The sequence below is a fragment of the Camellia sinensis genome, chromosome 14 (genome assembly GCF_055761805.1).
Source record: "Camellia sinensis isolate YWXY chromosome 14, ASM5576180v1, whole genome shotgun sequence".
In the NCBI taxonomy this organism is placed as follows: Eukaryota; Viridiplantae; Streptophyta; class Magnoliopsida; order Ericales; family Theaceae; genus Camellia; species Camellia sinensis.
In genome coordinates this window covers 55,882,189-55,888,188 of record NC_138974.1, presented here as the reverse complement: position 1 = coordinate 55,888,188, position 6,000 = coordinate 55,882,189, and positions in this window count along the sequence as shown.

The window sequence follows — 6,000 nt, the reverse complement described above, 5'->3', positions numbered from 1 at the left end:
ATACATTATCTTATTTAGTTGTATTTAATGGATTTTTTTTAAAAAATTTGTACAAATTTTATACTTTTAAATATATCTAGATTAAATTGAGCTAATCTAAATCTAATGGTGGAAATAAAAATGAAAAATTATATTCATATATAAAAATTATTATAAAATGTTGTGATATTGATATTATGATAAATATAAATCATGTTTATGAGTGCCTTGTATTAAAGTAAAAGGTCACCATTAAGTTATATCATTGTGTTTGAAAATTTTATATAAAATTTATATTTGTATATCATCGCTTAATAAAAATATGTTAAGGTATAATTTAATGATAAAAAATTGTAGAATGTAATCATGATGATAAGAAGAAGAAATAGTTGAAAAAATGACAAGATGGTCATTTAAAAAATTTTAAGACATGAAATCAACAATTCATGAGGCAACTTATAATAAAATTACAAATCTTAGAGATGAAAATGTAATTTTTTAAATATGATGAGGAAATCTATATTAAACATAGGGTTTGGCTTCCTTCCACTCCGTGATCGGATTTGAGGGTATTGTTGGAACTATGAGGGCCTATCACGAGTTTTGTTTTGATAATCTAAACCGTTCAATGTGTAGAACTCGTCGAGTACTATATAATTGTAACAAATCACGTTGATCGAATATCGATAATTACGTGATCAAATCAATTTTGTACTAAAAAAAATGGATGATAAAAAAAAACGGTTGATAAAAATTTGATCCGATAAAATAGCTATCGATATCCAATCAATGTAATTTTTTATAAATATATAATACTCGATGAATACTACACATTAAATAATTTAAATTATTAAAACGAGACTTATAATAAATTCTCACGAGCCTAACAACACTCTTTAATCCGCTCATAGACCGAAAGAAAGTCAATCCCTTAAACATAAACATCAGGGATATAGTGTAATTTATCTTAAAATATAAATAATTAATTTAAGATGGACCCTCGTACCAACCAATTGGATTATCATTAATTTTGGGCTACAGTAGAAGGCGGCTGTCCGATTAGTTAGGCCTGTTGTGAATGGTGTGATGATCACCCATCATTCATCCATTTTTTGGGAACCTTTTGTTACTTTCGTATCTATTTTGGTCACCAACCGTAGGTCCCACTAAATCCATTTCCTTTTAACCCCATTTCCATATTTTATTCATCATTTTTTTTTTCTTTATTTCTTTCTTTCTGCTTCTTACTTCAACCCATTTCATTTTCCATTTTTCACTTTGCAGCCGCCAGTAATTTGTGGCTCTTCTTTTATTACTTATTTATTTTATATATATAATGGTAATAAGTCTTATTTCAAAGAATTCAAATGTGCTAAATTTAAAAATTTTAATTTGGCGCATCTAAATTTTTATTTCATATGATAAATTAAGAAGAATATGCATATAAAAATTATATTAATTAAATATAAATAATCATATAATTGAATTACATATATATTATAATAAATGGACAATATTTTTTTAAAAAAAATATATATGCCTTACAGATAAAGATTATATAATAATATGACAATTGATATTGGATCAACTTGATTCCTTACAAAAATAATTTTCTCAATCAATTATATGAGATAAACGATTTAGATTATTAAAATTAGGCAAAGTTAATTTCATAATGGATAGACTTCTCCACAAACTTGACTTGTCAATTTTAAATAATTCGGATTCCAATAGAGTAAGCATAAGCATGAACCAAATAAGGTGGGCTCTTCCACTATCATTTTGCGACTCTGACATTTGAGCCACCCTCTCCTTTTCTCTGAATCTTCCCCTGTCCATGTCATTAGAAACTCTGCTGATTAAAAAAAAAAAAAAATTTGTTTTCATTTCTGTTATTTTCATTTGCTAATAGCAACTTTTAATTTTTGGCCCTTCCGTGGTCCAATAAAATTGAAACGAAAAATATCTATGATAGAAAATATATATATATATATATATATATTGATAAAAGCATTGAATATGTCTGTGTGTTTATATATTAGGAAAAATGACTTTGTCATGGAAGATTTTGAGAAGGTTCAATGAACCTGCATGTTCTTCTTAGAAGACTGCTTGTGTTGAAAAAAGAAAACTGTTTTGATTTTTTCAATTACTAAAAGTCCATGGAAGAGGTTGGAGGTTAGTAAAATCCTTTAAAATTTAAGGTTTTTTTTTTTTAGGTAATTTACAAACACACCTCCTGAGATTTACTTAAATTAAAAATGATCTCTTGTGGTTCTAGAAATTGCATTATGTCTCCTAAGGTTTCTAATTTCATAACAAATAAGTCATTTTATTAATAAATTATCAAACTAATTAACAATTTTTAATAATGTTCAAATTTTATTTCAATTAATAATTTAAATAATTTTATTATTGTATAAGTGAATAGTTAGAAATTTTATTTTTTCAATTAATTCTGTTAAATAAAAAATTCTAACAAGGAGGTATTTGTAATTTTCTAAACCACAGGGGGACAATTTATATTTTAAGCAAATCCCAAAGAATGTATTTAGAATTTACCTTTTTTTTTTTTTTTCATTTTCCTACTCATAGAATAGAAGGTTTCCTACGTCGTGGACAGGGTTCTCACATAATGTGAAATTTCATGGTCTTTTACAACTATTGGATTGGTCAATCTCATGTCTTTTTTCCTGGTTTTAGAGTCACTATTCTTCTTTTCTTTTTCTTTTTTTGTCTCAACTCTTTGCCCCACCTTCTCAATGTTACCATTTCCATAGAATTTGTGTTATTTTTTTAATAATTAAGAAAGTTATAAAAGTTAATTTGGATTTAAATTTTAAAGGCGTGTCAACACAAGAAGAATGTGACAGAGTTTAAAGGGTTACTACTGTTATTGGATGGAATTTTTAATTTGTTCACCTTCTATATAGATTTACACAATAAATCTTATATGTACGCGTAAAACTTATCGTATACAGGAAATAATTGTAGGGTATAATGTAGGAAAAAAAAAGATTGAATTTATCTTGTAATAAATATCATTTAATTACTGAGATTAATTGCATGATTTCTTTAAACAAATAGAGAAGGTTAAAATGTGATTTTCTTTTGTGAAAAATGTTTTATCCCTCTAATTTTTCTCCCCTAAGCTCTCCAACGATGTGGCAAACAAAGATTAGATGTGGGGTTATGAAATTGTTGGGGGTAACCATAGCAGTGGTGAAGTGAGGGACATTATTGAATGAATGGGAAGTTGAAACATCAAAAGCAAGCCAAAGCCAAAGCCAAAGTCAAAGCCAAAGTCAAGGGCAAAATAATCAATAAGGCCAAGTTTGGGGTATGCAAAAAAAGTCAAAAAATAAAAAAGTTACTCAAAAAGTTAATATTATTCACCAAAAGTCAACAATTACGGCTGCACAACTCTCAATCCTAATTTTTCTCTTCAAACCAATTTTTACAATTTTTTATTACATATTTTGTCATGAAAAGTCAAAAAGTTAACCCAAACATTCATATTTTTTCCTTTAACTTTTTAGTCTAAAAAGACAAAAAGTACACTTATTTAGGACACTCCAAACAACCCCTAATATTATTAACAAGTGTCCTAAAAGTATTGATTAATAAAAAAATTTAAAATAATTATACAATTTTTATCGCATTTACTCATATAAAGAATGTACAATTAATTTAAGTTATTTGTTAGGTCTTGCTAATACGTGTTCTTCAGGCCACCAAAAAAAAAAAAAAAAAAAAAAACACTAAGGTGCCGTTTGGTAACACTTACATTTTTAGTTTTCTGTTTATATTTACAAAAATTTTAAAAATTCAAATAAAAACTTGTTTGGTAAAATTTTTGATTTATAAATCAGTGGTCTCAGTTTATAAATTTGGCCAAAAAATGAAAGCACAAAAAATATGTTTCCGTTTTGAGTTTAAAGTTTTTTTTTTGTTACCACCCAACACTAGCCACCACCCGCCACCATTTTTCACCACCGTCTTCCGCCACCACCCACCCCTCGCCGCCACCACCACTACCGCTGCCACCACCACCCACCCCTCGCCGCCACCACCCACCTGCCATCCACCCGCCACCCACCGCCCGCCACCTACTTGCCACCACCACTCACCACCCACCTGCCACCACCACCCACCACCACCACTACCCACTCGCTACCACCTACCACCCGACACCGTCACCCACCCACCCACCCACCACCACCACCCGCTACCTACCCACCACCACCCGCCATCCGCCATCCGCTTGCCACGACCACCCACCACCCGTCACCACCCATTCGCTACCACCCACAACCCGCCACCGTCACCCACCCACCCACCACCACCTACCACCACCACCACCACCACCTGCCACCACCACCACCACCACCCACCACCCGCCACCGTCACCCACCCACCCACCACCACCAGCTACCCGCCACCCACCGTTACCACTTTCTTCCACCGTCTTTCGCCGCCACTTGCCACCACTTGCCATTTCTCATTCTTTTTTATATTTTTAAATTTTTTTAAACATTTTGTTAATTACCAAACGCGTTTGTATTTTATGTTTTTTTAAAAATAAACAAAAAACAGTTTATAAAATTTTTGTAAATATAAACTGAAAACGTAAACGTTACCAAACACACCCTAACTGTGCGAATAACACAAAATGCTTTTTTACAGAAAATAAATTTAAAAATTAAAGTTCAAATTGATAAATTTCAATTTTCAAATTTATTTCGTTACTAAGACCAAATTCTGAAATTTTTTGTAAGAAATTTTCATTCATGTACTGTGTCTGTCTGTGTCTTGAAGAAAAAGTAAAGTATTGGAATATTAACGTCAAGTTTAGAAAGTCTTAAAAAAGTTAAAAAGTCAAAAATTATTCAAAAAATTAAAAAAACATCATTATTCATCAAAAGTCAATAATTACGATTGCACAACTCCCAATACTAATTTTTCTCTACATATTAATTTATATACTCCCTCCGTCCCATAATATTAGTCCCTTATTCCATTTTTCATTGTCCCAAAATATTAGTCCCTCTTTAAAAATCAAGTACAAAAATAATATAAATTTCCCATTTTGTCCTTCTTTTAAATTCATAAATAATATAAAAAGTACAATTATGACATTGATATTCCCAAAAAAGTGTACTATCAAAGGGTAATTTTGGAAAATCAAATTTTTAAAAGTACAATAATTGTACTACCAAAAAAAGTTGGATTCCTCAAAATGGACCATTATTTTGGGACGGAGGGAGTAATTTTTTAATACACATTTCTTCATAAAAAGTTAAAAAGTTAATCAAAACATTCATATTTTCAATCTCAACTTTTTAATTTAAAAAGATAAAAAATATACTTATTTAGAACACTCCAAACAACTCCTAAATATGAATAATTTTGTGAAGCCCCGGGCCCGCCCACCCTCCCGCCAGCCACCAAGTGATCACGAGTGATGTGAAGCCTCCGTATTTTTTCCAAACGTGTCTATTATACCCACTTCCAACCCAGATAAGTTATTATGCCTACGTTTGGGAAGTAGGTTAGCTTTTTAGCTTTTTGATTTTTTTGGTTATTTTAGCCTGGGCTAAAAAGTTTGGTTTGGGAAGGATTTTTTGGCTTTTTGATTTGTTTGACTTTTTTTGTGAGAGAAGAGTGTAATGATTATGAGTTGGATGTGATGTTTTGTTTTTTTGGTTAAAATAGCCTATTTTGTTTTTTGTGGTTAAAATAGTCAAAAAAGCCCCAAAATTTTCTTCCCAAAATAATGCTATATATATTAATTAGTGTATATATTAATATATTAATAGATAATGTGATATAATTTTAAAAATTTTAAAAATTTATAATTTGTATAATAAATAGGATCATTAATGATATTATAATATTAATTAATACATTAATATATATATTAATTGGTACATTTAAGACCACTGCGGTTCATTTGGTGGTGGCCAGCCCATGCGACAGGTTGTGTCTCAATTTGTACACTTAAATTTTTCTAAGTAAATT